Source organism: Pseudophryne corroboree, chromosome 1, assembly GCF_028390025.1.
Source record: "Pseudophryne corroboree isolate aPseCor3 chromosome 1, aPseCor3.hap2, whole genome shotgun sequence".
In the NCBI taxonomy this organism is placed as follows: domain Eukaryota; kingdom Metazoa; phylum Chordata; class Amphibia; order Anura; family Myobatrachidae; genus Pseudophryne; species Pseudophryne corroboree.
In genome coordinates, this window is record NC_086444.1 from 378,854,741 (window position 1) to 378,870,754 (window position 16,014).

The 16,014-nt window shown below is 47.0% G+C and overlaps 1 protein-coding gene across 6 annotated transcripts in view; it reads left to right on the forward strand.

Moving 5' to 3' along the window:
- The window catches only part of LOC134886538 (uncharacterized), a 417,311-nt gene that overhangs the window by 49,896 nt on the left and 351,401 nt on the right, over window positions 1–16,014 (forward strand). The gene's annotated exons all lie outside the window — the stretch shown is intronic.

The window sequence follows — 16,014 nt, forward strand, 5'->3', positions numbered from 1 at the left end:
ACATGATGTTCAAGGCTACCAATTTGGAAAAATGTATTTTAAAATTGGAAAGGTCCCCGAAAACTTTGAACTCCTCAATCAAGTTAGGGAGAGAGATTACCGTATTAGTAATAGTGGCAAATAAGTAATCGGCAAAAAGGGCGAGCTTGTGTTCATTACCCTGTACCTTGATTCCTGAAATATTAGGATTAAGCCTGATTGCCGTCGCTAAAGCCTCAATGCAAATAATGAATATTAAAGGTGAAAGCGGGCATCCCTGTCGGATACCATTATGAATATCAAAAGAGCCTGACAGAGAGCCATTAATCCTAATTCTAGCTGTGGGGGAATTGTATAGGGCCAAGATTTGTTGAAGGCACTAAGGACCCAATCCCAGATGTCCCAGCAGGCCGGCCATGAAACCCCAATCAACCCTATCAAAAGCCTTTTCGGCATCAGTAGATAACAGAATAGCGGGGGAGTCCGAGGTTGAAATGTAATGGATGAGAGCTACTATCTTGGAGGTGTTGTCCCTAGCCTCATGGCCAGGGACAAAACCCACTTGGTCAGTATGTATGAGGGACGGCAAAATGCATTTTAATCTATTTGCAAGAAGTTTTGTAAAAAGCTTTATATCAGTGTTGATGAGAGAGATAGGCCCGTAGCCGGGTTTAGGAATAACGGTAATGTGGGCTTCCAGAGACTGACGAGACAAAGGTGCATTATCTGAAACAGTATTGCAAGCCTCTAGAAACAAAGGAATCAACATATCTCTAAAGGCTCTATAGTAAGTAATAAAGAAGCCATCTGGGCCTGGGCTCTTTCTGGATGGGGTTGATTTGAGAGCCTCTTCAAGTTCCAAAGAGGAAAATGGTTTCTCAAGCCCCCCACTAGCTTCAGCAGTGAGTCTGGGAAATGCGATTTTCGTAAAATAGGAGTGAATGACCTTCAGCTTCTCGTCAATATCTGTGTAGCCCACATGGGAGGGTAAATTTTATAACGATGAGTAATAGGAGCAAAACGTCTCAGCTATATCGCCTGTATTGTGTAAAGTGAAACCCTGCTCATTTTTAATAGAGGGAATATATGAAAGGGCTCTCTGAGAGCGTAAAGCCCTGGCTAAGATCTTGCCAGGTTTGTTCCCCCAGCGATAATATCTATTACGGCATTTCCGAAAGGAGAATTTAACTTTGTCTAGGAGCAACTTGTTGAGTGACGAACGGGCCGAAACAAGCTCTGCATAGACGTCAGATGAGATGGTATCTTTGTGGGAGGATTCCAGAAGCTGGATTGTCCATAAGAGCCCATCAATCTGACCCTGCCTCTGCTTCTTAAGATAGGACCCCAATTGTATACATTTGCCACGCACTACACACTTCTGTAGTGACAAGGCTCGACACCTCAGGGGAAACATTGGATTCTATGTACATGTCTAGGGTTTCCTCTAATTGAGTTTTGCAATAGGGATCGTTTAGGAGCGATTCATTGAACCGCCAAGAGCGGAAGGTAGGGTCGGGGTTGCCAAGTGCCAGGTCCAGACGGACAGGCACATGATCCGACCAAGTTGTCAAGCCTATAGATGCGTCTCGGACCAACTGAAGATAGCTATGATCTAAAAGGATGTAATCTATCTTAGAATAGGAACGATGAGGGACAGAGAAATTAATAAAATCCCGAGTGGAAGGATGGAGTATTCTACAAGCGTCAGACAGCTGGTGAGTGTGGAGTAGGCACCTCAACCGTCTCGACAGATGGGTCAGAGTAGATGAGGAAAAAGAGACGTCAAGCTGAGGGTCAAGAGCCCAATTAAAATCCCCTCCTATAATTAAAATTCCCTGTTTAAGCGAATCGATTTTGTCAAAAATCCTGTCTAAAAACATGAATTGCCCTTGGTTGGGAGCATAGATGTTTACAATAGTAAAAGTAGTGTTAAATATGGTGCAAACTAGCAAAAGGATAATAACCCTTTTATTTGGAGTTATTATAATAACATGCAGCACAGGAGAGTGTACCCCTACACTACACAGGGCAAACCCTGTAAAATTATTAGGATAATAACCCTTTTATTTGGAGTTATTATAATAATATGCAACACAGGAGAGCATGGCCCTCATTCCGAGTTGATCGTTCGCAAGGCGATTTTAGCAGAGTTGCTCACGCTAAGCCGCCGCCTACTGGGAGTGTATCTTAGCATCTTAAAATTGCGAACGATGTATTCGCAATATTGCGATTACAAACTACTTAGCAGTTTCAGAGTAGCTCCACACTTACTCGGCATCTGCGATCAGTTCAGTGCTTGTCGTTCCTGGTTTGACGTCACAAACACACCCAGCGTTCGCCCAGACACTCCCCCGTTTCCCCGGCCACTCCTGCGTTTTTTCCGGAAACGGTAGCGTTTTTTCCCGCACGCCCATAAAACGGCCTGTTTCCGCCCAGTAACACCCATTTCCTGTCAATCACACTACGATCGCCGGAGCGATGAAAAAGCAGTGAGTAAAAATACTATCTCCATTGTAAAATTACTTGGCGCAGTCGCAGTGCGAATATTGCGCATGCGTACTAAGCGGAATTTCACTGCGATGCGATGAAAAATACCGAGCGAACGACTCGGAATGAGGGCCCATATCCCTACACCACACAGGGCAAACCCTGTAAAAATTATTTGGATTAAATATTAGTAACCCCTTTATTTGAAATAAATAATATACAGCACAGGACAGCACCACTGGACTTATATGGCAGTACTGCTGGAGTTATAAGGCAGTACCACTGGACTTATATGGCAGTACCCCTGGACTTATACAGCTGTACCGCTGGACTTATACGGCAGCACCACTGGACTGGACTTATACGGAAGCACCACTGGACTTATGGCAGCACAGGGCACCACCACTGGAGTTATGGCAGCACAGGACACCACCACTGGACTTATGGCAGCACAGGACACCACCACTAGACTGATGCAGCACAAGACAGCACCACTGGACTGGACTTATACAGCAGCACCACTGGACTTATGGCACCACAGGACACCACCACTGGAGTGACTGGACTGATGCAGCACAGGACACCACCACTGGACTGATGCAGCACAAGACAGCACCACTGGACTGGACTTATACAGCAGCACTGGACTTATGGCAGCACAGGACACCACCACTGGACTTATGGCAGCACAGGACACCACCACTGGACTGATGCAGCACAAAACAGCACCACTGGACTGGACTTATACAACAGCACTGGACTTTCTGCAGCACAGAACACCACCACTGTGACTAGACTGATGCAGCACAAGACCCCACCATTGGACTGATGCAGCACCAAGACACCACCACTGGAATGATACAAAAGATCAGGTCTCCACCCCATGCGCCACGCCACTTTCCCGCACAGACACTGAGGAGACACGTCCTCTCGCTACACTCTCCAGGACTGTAGTGAAGATGGTGGCGATGCGCGGCTGTTTATATGGGATCCAAAACCTGCGAGAATCCAACAGCGGGATGATGACATTTTGCCTCTTTCTGATTTCCGAGTCTGGCGGGAAAATCTGAGCCAGACTCGGATCCGGACTTGGAGCGTGAAGTTTGGGGGACCTAGATAGGCTGCCACATAGGCAATATGGGGTTTCATGGTCATCACCCTTTGGAAAGTTTCCGGCTCTCCATGTACACTGACGGGTAGGACCTTATACTGGAAAAGGCCTTCAGGGGTAGAAAAATATGTATTTTCCTTGGTTGCAGGTGTAAGAGGAATCTACCAGTAGCTCTTTGTGAGATCAAGGTTAACTATTTGCTACCGGCCAAACTATCTACCACCAGTTCATCCACCCATGGCATCAGATAAACAATTAACTGGACACACTGTTTAACTTTCTCTAGTCATTGCAGAACCATAAGATGCCATTGAGTTTTGTAATCATCACAATTGGGATACACCACTTACTGGTAGACTCTCAATTATCCCCAGTTGTACCATGCTGTCCACCTTCCTTCTAACTACACCTAGTCTCAGGGATCCTGCAGTGCTTTTGTTTCACTACTACCCCTGGAGGTGTGACAATATCTTGTTCAATCAAGGCCGTGCACCCTGGTAAGGAGGAGAACATGTCCTTGTTCTCTTGTACTGTACTATCTCCTTCACCTGCAACTTTTGCTCTATGTCCAGGCTAAGTTCTATGGTAATCAAGGATATTTCCACTACCATACTCAACAATCTTGGTACTGAATCCTCATCATGGTATGGTTTCAATAAATTTACATGATATATCTGCTTTTCCTTCTTCCTCCTGCCAGACCTTATAATTCACAGGGCAAATCGCTTTAATCACCTTATAGGGCCCCTGCCAATGAGTGAAAAGCTTGGTGAAGCAGCTCAACCAGTCTGAAGCAGGTACAGGATGTCTTCTAGATGCTGGATGAAGGGTCTCCATTGCAGCCTCAAAATGACTCAAAATTAATCCCACGCATATTTCGCTTGATTTGTAGGAACACAAAGATGTCACAGGGGGCCAGATCTAGACTGTACGGTAGATGACCAAGGTCCTGGCAGGGGTGGATTTAGGGGTGAGGGTGCCCCTAGGTACAACAATAAAGGCCGTCCCCCTGCCTAATTTTATTATTTTTATTGATTGGCTATAAGCAGTCATTTGATGATAGCCAATAGATTTATAATAAAAGCCACTATGACATTAATTGATATTTAATTATGTAAGCATACTAAGTAGGACAGCTTAGAGGGGCCATATGTGCATGTCCTACCCATTTACACTCCATTCAAGATGGTATATGGTACAGTACAGTGGAAATGTTTCTGCTATTACTGGTACATTTCAGGATGACTTTACCAACACAAGCATCCAAGTGCTACTCCCCAACAAGTGCCGTCCCTAGGCACATGCCTCATGTGCTTAATAGGAAATTCCTCACTGGGTCCTGGATGTGTTCATTGGCCAGAAAAGCCAATGTCGTGATGGAGATGGTCACCACGAGCATGAATTCTTTGACAGCTCCTGGAAATGACTTCCAGAACTTGCAGATAGTGTTGGCTGGGGTTCAGATGGTGCTTCTTCCCCAAAAGCTCTCGCAGATCATTCTTATAGTTGTAAAAGATCATAGCTCTCCAATGGCCTCTATTGAGCTCCTTAATGAGTCTGTGAAGGATGTAAACATGCTGACTTCTGCATGTGTGCAGTGCTGCTTATATATGGTTCTGTGCCTTGATATTTTACAGTAATTAGTCAGAGATTATAGTTCACAACCACACAGTCAGTTTTTGTCTACACTACCTAAAAACTGCATATTCAGAAAGTTATTGCACACCCCTCGTATAGATGTATAAAATGATTTACTGTATTTCCTAATGGAAGCCACATATTCAGCGAAAACAGTTTGTTTTTTTTGTCCAGATAGGGCTTTGATAAATAGACACAAAAACACACAGCCTTACAGTCTTCTTAAGCTTGTCTCAGCTCATCAAGCAGTACCATAATGATTTACTGACACCTTGTGGTGAAAGCTCTGGATACTTTTATTTTTAAATTCAGCAATGACTGAAGCAGTGGGCCACCACACCCTGTTTTTTTCTCTAGTGGCATATTTCTGCCACCATGCAAATATCTGATGTACACAGGACCCTTCCTAAAGGTGTCTATTTAGAAATGAAGGGCCTAATTCAGAGATGGATGCAGCAGCGCCACATCCACCTGGTTTGCACATGCACAATGACCGCAGTGTACATGCGTGACATTACACATTGCGACCACATGTGAGTGACAGCGGCAGCCGACGGAGGAGGGGGGGGGGGGTTGTTGCGGGGACGCGCCAGGAGCATTTGTGGGGCGGCTGCATGACATGACATACAGCTGCTCCGAAAAAAAAATGCCCTTTTGCCTCTGCAATTTAATTGTGGACACATCGGACACATGCTGGGTGGCCTTGCCTTGTGCAGATCTGGCTACACATACCTCCCAACTGTCCCGATTCTATTGGGACATTCCCACTATCCCGTACGCGGCTCACAGTGTCCCGTGGGCGGGGGCAGTTGGGGGAGCCTGTGATCACCCGCAGTCTGCTCTGCAAAGCAGCTGGTGATCACTGAGCATGCAGACGGCATCTATTCAGTGCTGGGAGGTGAGCAGGGGGTGCCCAGCTGCTTAGGAAGCACTGGGCACGCCCCCAAAATGGCGAAAAACGAATCCACTTTGTGAGACCATGCCCACTAAACATAAACCACACCCATTCTATCTGAGGCCACGCCCCCTTTCCTGGTCGCCGTGCGAGCGTCCAGCTCACTTAATTGAAAAGTTGGGAGGTATGGATACATGAACATCCAGTGATATAAAAAGAACCTTTGAGCCACCAAAACAAATTTCTGAAATGGCCCTGAAGGTTTATAGGTAGCAACTTCTCCTTCATAGGGACTGATTCTGAGTCGGAGGCAGTCGCGGCCTTCCTTATGTTTTTTACTGCAGTTGCGCCTGGGACTCTATGCTTATGTCACAAAAATGCCCTTCCCTGGTTTACCCACAATCATGTCTACAGATGCTGCAGTCATGCTTTGTGCATCTTTAAATGCCACCATTGTTCACGCTATTGAAACTTGCACAAGCCAATTGTTAGGAGCAGATCATTCGAGTATGGCCTCCAGTGTGAGCAATTCAGTGTCTCTGTAAGGAATCACTTTCAGTAGCCCGCCAGTATTACGCAGTGGTGCAAGTAGATTTTATTTTAGTTGTACTCTGTGAGCGCGCCACAGACACGTGTGCCAAAAAATGGGTGTGGCCGCATGCCACATGGGGTGTGTCTAAAGAAAATAGGGGCATGATACAAATATGGGGGGCCAGATACACATATGATCCCAATAGTGGAGTGCCAGATACACATATACCCCCAGTAGTGCATTGCCAGATAAACATATGCCCCCACGGTGCCAGAAATGCCCCCACAGTGCCAGATACAAATATACCCCCCAGTGCCAGATGCACATATGCTCCCACAGTGCCAGATAAAAATATGCCCCCACAGTGCCAGATACACATATGCCCCCAGTGCCTAATATGCCACCACAGTGCCAGATAAAAAGATGCCCCCATAGTGCCAGAAATGCCCCCACGGTACCAGATACACATATGCTCCCAGTGCCAGATATGCCCGCACAGTGCCAGATACACATATGCCCCCAGTGCCACATATGCCCCCCAGTGCCAGATACACACATGCCCCCAGTGCCAGGTACACATGCTCCCTAGTGCCATGTACACATATGATCCCAGTGCCATGTATGGCCCCCTCAGTGGCAGGTACACACACTCCCCTGCTCACTGCAGCGCTCACCTCTCCTGTGCCCCTCCTGTGTCTCCATCGGCGGCGACATGTCTCTCAAATGGGCGCCAGTAGGTGAGCCAATCAGAGCTCGTGGACTGGAATCTAATCAGGAGCTGTAGCTGCTGGTACGCGAGCTCTAATTGGTTCACAAACCGGCACCTCATTTCAGAGACAAGCTGCCGCCGCCGGAGACACAAGAGGGACACAGGAGAGGCGCGCGGCTGGCAATTTCTTACCAGTACGCAGTACCACCCCGTATCGCCCTACTCGCAGCACTGGTGTCACGCCAAATACACGCCCATACTATGATACATGTGTGTCTGCTTAGCCAGATGGGAAATTCCCCACTGGGTCCTGGATGTGTTCATTGGCCAGAAAATCTACCACTTTCCCGAACTTGTGGGTGCATTGTCGTGATGGAGATGGGCACCACGAGCATTAATTCTTTGATGACGCCTGGAAATGGCTTCCAGAACTTGCTGCAGGTATTGGTTGGCGTACCAGTCCCAGTGATGGTGCACTGCTGCACAAGCTACTAAATGACTAGTCATGTCCAGTCTTGTCCACAAAACCACTCAAATACAGGGGTTCAGATGGTGCTTCTTCCCCAAAAGCTCTCGCAGACCATTCTTATAGTTGTAAAAGATCATTGGCCCTCATTCCGAGTTGTTCGCTCGGTATTTTTCATCGCATCGCAGTGAAAATCCGCTTAGTACGCATGCGCAAAGTTCGCACTGCGACTGCGCCAAGTAACTTTACTATGAAGAAAGTATTTTTACTCACGGCTTTTTCTTCGCTCCGGCGATCGTAATGTGATTGACAGGAAATGGGTGTTACTGGGCGGAAACACGGCGTTTCAGGGGCGTGTGGCTGAAAACGCTACCGTTTCCGGAAAAAACGCAGGAGTGGCCGGAGAAACGGTGGGAGTGCCTGGGCGAACGCTGGGTGTGTTTGTGACGTCAACCAGGAACGACAAGCACTGAACTGATCGCACAGGCAGAGTAAGTCTGAAGCTACTCTGAAACTGCTAAGTAGTTAGTAATCGCAATATTGCGCATACATCGGTCGCAATTTTAAGAAGCTAAGATTCACTCCCAGTAGGCGGCGGCTTAGCGTGTGTAACTCTGCTAAATTCGCCTTGCGACCGATCAACTCGGAATGAGGGCCATAGCTCTCCAGTGGCCTCTGTTGAGCTCCTTAATGAGTTTGTGAAGGACGTGAACATGCTTACTTCTGCATGTGTGCAGTGCTGCTTATATATGGTTCTGTGCCTTGATATTCCACAGTAATTAATAAAGATGTGCGGCGGACACTTTTCGGGTTTTGTGTTTTGATTTTGGATCTGGATCCCCACTCGTGTTTTGGATCTGGATTGGTTTTGCCAAAACCACCCTTTCAGGTTTTCGTTTTCGTTTTAGATTTGGATGATTTTTGAAAAAACATAAAAACAGCTAAAATCACAGAATTTGGGAGTAATTTTGAGCCTACGGTATTATTAACCTCAATAACATTCATTTCCACTCATTTACACTCATTTCCAGTCTATTCTGAACACCTCACACCTCGCAATATTGTTTTTAGGCCAAAAGGTTGCACCAAGGTAGCTGGATGACTAAATTATGCGACACAAGTGGGCGGCACAAACACCTGGCCCATCTAGGAGTGGCATTGCAGTGACAGACAGGATGTCAGTTTAAAAAAAGTAGGCCTCAAAGAGCACATAATGCAAAGAAAAAAAAAGAAGTGCACCGAGGTAGCTGGATGACTAAGCTAAGCGACACAAGTGGGCGGCACAAACACCCGGCCCATCTAGGAGTATAATTCCAGTGATATTGCCGTATAATTCTTGGAATACTGGCGTATAATTCCTATGATATTGCCGTATAATTCCTGTGACATTGCCGTATAATTCTCGGAATACTGGCGTATAATTCCTGTGACATTGCCATATAATTCTCGGAATACTGGCGTATAATTCCTGTGACATTGCCGTATAATTCTCGGAATACTGGCGTATAATTTCTATGATATTGCCGTATAATTCCTGTGACATTGCCATATAATTCTCGGAATACTGGCGTATAATTCCTGTGATACTGCCATATAATTCCTGTGATACTGGCATATAATTCCTGTGATTCTGACGTATAATTCCTGTGATATTGCCGTATAATTCTCAGAATACTGGCATATAATTCCTTTGACATTGCCGTATAAGTCTCGGAATACTGGCGTATAATTCCTGTGACATTGCCGTATAATTCTCGGAATACTGGCGTATAATTCCTGTGACATTGCCGTATAATTCTCGGAATACCGGTGTATAATTCCAGTTATCCTGCTCTATAATTCCGTATAAATCCAGTCCAGTGGTGCTGCCATATAAATTCAGTGGTGCTGTCCTGTGCTGTATATTATTTACTCCAAATAAAGGGGTTATTATATTTAATCCAAATAATTTTTACAGGGTTTGTCCTGTGAGGTGTAGGGGTATGCTCTCTTGTGCCGCATATTGTGTTATATAACTACAGAAAAATAATGGAGAACAAACATTTGGAGGAGTTAATAGGGAAAGATCAAGAACCACTTCCTCCTAGTGCTGAAGCTGCTGCCACTAGCCATGACATAGACGATGAAATGCCATCAACGTCGTCTGCCAAGGCCGATGCCCATTGTGATAGTAGAGGGCATGTAAAATCCAAAAAGCCAAAGTTCATTCAAAAAGCCAAAGAAATTTAAATGGTCTGAGGAGAAACGTAAAGTTGCCAATATGCCATTTACGACATGGAGTGGCAAGGAATGGCTGGGGCCCTGGCCTATGTTCATGACTAGTAGTTCAGCCTCACATGACGATGGAAGCCCTCATCCTCCCGCTAGAAAAATTAAAAGCGTTAAGCTGGAAAGAGCACAGAAAAGAATTGTGCGTTCTGAGATGGTATCACAAATCCCCAAGGAGAGTCCAAGTGTGTCAGCGGTTGCAATGCCTGACCTTCCCAAAACTGGACGGGAAGAGGTGACTCCTTCCACCATTTGCACGCCCCCTGCAAGTGCTGGAAGGAGCACCCACAGTCCAGTTCCTGATATTGAAATTGAAGATGTCACTGTTGAAGTACACCAGAATGAGGATATGGGTGTTGCTGGTGCTGAGGAGGAAGTTGACGATTAGGATTCTAATGGTGATGTGGTTTGTTTAAGTCAGGCACCGGGGGAGACACCTGTTGTCCGTGGGATGAAGAAGCCCATTGTGATGCCTGGGCAAACTACCAAAAAATCCACCTCTTCGGTGTGGAATTATTTCTCCACAAATCCGGACAACAGGTGTCAAGCCATCTGTTGCCTCTGTCAATCTGTAATAAGTAGGGGTAAGGATGTTAATGACCTAGGAACATCCTCCTTTATACGTCACCTGCTGCGCATTCATCAGAAGTCAGTGTCAAATTGTGAAACTTTGGGTAAGAGCGTAAGCAGTCCACTGACGCCTAAATCCCTTCTTCCTCTTGTACCCAAGCTCCTGCCAGGGCCGAAACTAGGGGGGGGGGCTAGGGGGGCAGGTGACCTGGGCGCCGGATTGGAGGGGGCGCCGAGACCCCCAAACACCGCCGCGGCACTTTTAAACCCCCTTCTCCCGAGTGCCCAGCTCGGGGGGCGGGGTTTCGTGGAATGACGCGATTGCGTCGTGACGTCACGGTGCAAACGCGTCATTCAACGAAACCCCGCCGGAGGAGGGAGAACTGAAGGGGGAGCCCGGAGCCGCGCAGACGAGGAGGGAGAGGCGGCTGAAGAGCGGCGAGAACCGCTTCAAATGTAAGTCAGCCCCTCTCCCTTCCTCTCTCTCTCTCCCTCCCTCTCCCCACCACCTGCCGTAATGTTTAAAATGGGGACCTGTGCCTGCGTACTGTGTAAAATGGGGACCTGTGCCTGCGTACTGTGTAAAATGGGGACCTGTGCCAGCGTACTGTGTAAAATGGGGACCTGTGCCAGCGTACTGTGTAAAATGGGGACCTGTGCCAGCGTACTGTGTAAAATGGCGACCTGTGCCAGCGTACTGTGTAAAATGGGGACCTGTGCCAGCGTACTGTGTAAAATGGGGACCTGTGCCAGCGTACTGTGTAAAATGGGGACCTGTGCCAGCGTACTGTGTAAAATGGGGACCTGTGCCAGCGTACTGTGTAAAATGGAGACCTGTGCCTGCGTACTGTGTAAAATGGGGACCTGTGCCAGCGTAATGTGTAAAATGGGGACCTGTGCCAGCGTACTGTGTAAAATGGGGACCTGTGCCTGCGTACTGTGTAAAATGGGGACCTGTGCCAGCGTACTGTGTAAAATGGGGACCTGTGCCAGCGTACTGTGTAAAATGGGGACCTGTGCCAGCGTACTGTGTAAAATGGGGATCTGTGCCAGCGTACTGTGTAAAATGGGGACCTGTGCCAGCGTACTGTGTAAAATGGGGACCTGTGCCAGCGTACTGTGTAAAATGGGGACCTGTGCCAGCGTACTGTGTAAAATGGGGACCTGTGCCAGCGTACTGTGTAAAATGGGGACCTGTGCCTGCGTACTGTGTAAAATGGGGACCTGTGCCTGCGTACTGTGTAAAATGGGGACCTGTGCCAGCGTACTGTGTAAAATGGGGACCTGTGCCAGCGTACTGTGTAAAATGGGGACCTGTGCCTGCGTACTGTGTAAAATGGGGACCTGTGCCAGCGTACTGTGTAAAATGGGGACCTGTGCCAGCGTACTGTGTAAAATGGGGACCTGTGCCAGCGTACTGTGTAAAATGGGGACCTGTGCCAGCGTACTGTGTAAAATGGGGACCTGTGCCAGCGTACTGTGTAAAATGGGGACCTATGCCAGCGTAATGTGTAAAATGGGGACCTGTGCCAGCGTACTGTGTAAAATGGGGACCCGTGCCAGCGTACTGTGTAAAATGGGGACCTGTGCCTGCGTACTGTGTAAAATGGGGACCTGTGCCTGCGTACTGTGTAAAATGGGGACCTGTGCCAGCGTACTGTGTAAAATGGGGACCTGTGCCAGCGTACTGTGTAAAATGGGGACCTGTGCCTGCGTACTGTGTAAAATGGGGACCTGTGCCAGCGTAATGTGTAAAATGGGGACCTGTGCCAGCGTACTGTGTAAAATGGGGACCTGTGCCAGCGTACTGTGTAAAATGGGGACCTGTGCCAGCGTACTGTGTAAAATGGGGACACTTGCCAGCGTACTGTGTAAAATGGGGACCTGTGCCAGCGTACTGTGTAAAATGGGGACACTTGCCAGCGTACTGTGTAAAATGGGGACCTGTGCCTGCGTACTGTGTAAAATGGGGACCTGTGCCTGCCGCAATGTGTAAAATGGGGACACTTGCCAGCGTACTGTGTAAAATGGGGACACTTGCCAGCTTACTGTGTAAAATGGGGACACGTGCCTGCCGCAATGTGTAAAATGGGGACACTTCTTCCTGCCGCAATGTGTAAAATGGGGACACTTTTTCCTGCCGCAATGTGTAAAATGGGGACACTTTTTCCTGGATATGAAATTTATGTTAGAAAAGGCAGTTTTTCAGGTTAAAAAGTTCTGAAAGAGATATATATATATATATATATATATATATATATAATATTTTTATTCATTTATTTATTTATTTATTTTTTATTTTATTATTTTTATTCATTTATTGTAAAGTAATTTTTTTTTTTTTTGCGGGGGGCGGGGGGGGGGGGGGGGGGGGTGTCAAATGACTACCTTGCCCCGGGTGACAGAAATCCTAGTTTCGGCCCTGCTCCTGCAAGCCACACGTCCAACTCCCTCAACGTCTACTTCCTCCTCAGTCAGGAACGTCAGTAGTACTGCAGGCCATGTCACTGTCAAGACTGAGGAATCCTCTCCTAACTGGGATTCCTCCAGAGGATCCTTGAGTGGTAAGCCTGCTGTTGCTGCCGCTGCTGTTGTTGCTGCTGGGAGTTGATTGTCATCCCAGAGGGGAAGTCGGAAGACCACTTGTGCTACTTCCAGTAAGCAAATGACTGTCCAACAGTCCTTTGTGAGGAAGATGAAATATGACAGCAGTCATCCTGTTGCAAAGCGGATAACTGAGGCCTTGACACTTATGTTGGTGATAGACGTGCGTCCAGTATCCGCCATTAGTTCAGTGGGACTTAGAGAATTGATGGAGATTGTGTGTCCCCGGTATCAAATCCCATCTAGGCTCCACTTCTCTAGGCAGGCGATACCGAGAATTTTTTAAATTTTTATTAACAGTTTCTTATATAGCGCAGCATTTTCCGTTGCGCTTTACAATTAGAACAACAGTAATAGAACAAAACTGGGTAAAAACAGACAGACATAGAGGTAGGAAGGCCCTGTTCGCAAGCTTACAATCTATAGGGAAATAGGCATAGATATACAAGGATAGATGCTATCTATTGCATAATGGTCCACCAGACTGCTACGTTCTTAATGGGTTGTATGATGATACACCGCAATGTTGGCCAAGTGTCAGGAGGGTGTGAGAGTAAAGAAAGACAAAATATGTGGTGTTATGTATACTACACAGAGAGGATGTAATTAGATAGGGAAGCACTGAAGGTTATGTGGGTGGTCTGGAATTTGATAGGCTTGTCTGAAGAGGTGAGTTTTCAGGGAACGTTTAAAGGTTTGGAGACTAGAGGAGAGTCTTATTGTGCGTGGGAGGGCATTCCACAGAGTGGGTGAAGCCCGGATAAAGTCCTGTAATTTGAGTGTGAACAAGTAATGCGTGTGGATGAGAGACGTAGATCTTGTGCAGAGCGGAGAGGTCGGGTAGGGAGATATTTTGAGATGAGTGAAGAGATGTATGCTGGTGCAGTTTGGTTAATAGCCTTGTATGCAGAGGCGGATTGGCCATAGGGTTTACAGGGAAGATTCCCGGTGGGCCGACGCACCCATGGGGCCTGTTTTGTTTGAGGACATGTGGTCCTATTAATAGACATAATGAATAAAATGCTAAATAATTTGCATATATGAAAATGACTTTGCCACTTAGCCTGTGATTGCAGATGATCTAGTGTATGCTCTGTCTGCCTGCTTGGCTGACATATAAGATTGAGTGAATAGTGATTGGGATACGGTTGGTGTAATAAGCAAGAAAATATATCTTTCTACAGAATGATATAGTTTACTAAATTCTAAAGGTGTATCATATAATGTGCTTATAAAATTAAATGTTATTTCCTTTTAACTTCCCCTTGATGCTGGACATCCCCACTATCTGGAAAGTCTTGGGGGGAGGGTGCTGCTGTCACGGCCCATGGCTAGACCTTACACCTCTGGTGCTGCCCATGTGGGGACACTAGTACAAATTTTTCCAGGGCCGCTTTTTGTTCCCAATCCGCCCCTGCTTGTATGTCAGTAAAAGTATTTTATATTTAATATGGTAGTATACCGGTATCCAATGGAGGGACTGACAGAGCGGATCTGCAGACAATGAACGTCTAGCGAGGAAGATTAGCCTCGCAGCTGCATTCAAAATGGATTGTAGTGGTGAGAGCCTATGTTTGGGAAGACCGGTCAGGAAACTATTACAATAATCAATGCGGGAGATAATGAGAGCAAGGATTAGAGTTTTTGCTGTGTCTTGTGTAAGATATGGTTGTATTTTAGATATGTTTCTTATGGGCCCTACATACATGCCGATCCGCCGCCAAGCTGCCCGACGGCGGATACGGCCGACGAGCGACCCGGCGGCGGGGGGGCAGTGACGGGGGGAGTGAAGTTTCTTCACTCCCCCCGTCACGCCGCTCCATTGAAGTGCAGGCAAATATGGACGAGATCGTCCATATTGGCCTGCATGCACAGCCGACGGGGGACCAGCGATGAACGAGCGCGGGGCCGCGCATCGTTCATCGCTGGAGCCTCCATACTGAAAGATATGAATGAGTTCTCGTTCATTTATGAACGAGATCGTTCATATCTTTCAAAAAAATCGGCATGTGTGTAGGGCCTTAGATGTATGTAACATGATCTTGACACAGAGTGAATGTGGGGAACAAATGTACAAAAATGCGATTGTATCCAGTGTCCACTTAACCACGGACATGTGGACAAGTGGAACAGGGCAGACTAAGGACTATATGACTGTGACAGCCCACTGGGTAGATGTATGGCCTCCTGAAGCAACAACAGCAGCGGCAACAGTAGCAGCATCTCGCAAATGCCAACTCGTTCCTAGGCAGACTACACTATGTATCACAGCTTCCTGTAAGTGGCACACAGCTGACAACCTCTTACGGAAACTGAGGGACATCATTGCAGAATGGCTTACCCCAATTAGACTCTCCTGGGGATTTGTGATATCGGACAACGCCACCAATATTGTGTGTGCATTACATCTGGGCAAATTCCAGCACGTCCCATGTTTTGCACATATAATTAATTTGGTAGTGCAGAATTTTTTGAAAAATGACAGGGGTGTGCAAGAGATGCTGTCGGTGGCCAGAAAAATTGCGGGCCACTTTCGACATTCTGCCACCGCGTGCCGAAGACTGGAGCGACAGCAAATACTCCTGAACCTGCCCTGCAATCAACTGAAGCAAGAGGTGGTAACGAGGTGGAATTCAACACTCTATATGCTTTAAAGGATGGAGGAGCAGCAAAAGGCCATTAAAGCTTATACATCGACCTACGATATAGGCAAAGGAGGGGGAATGCACCTGACTTAAGCGCAGTGGAGAATGAT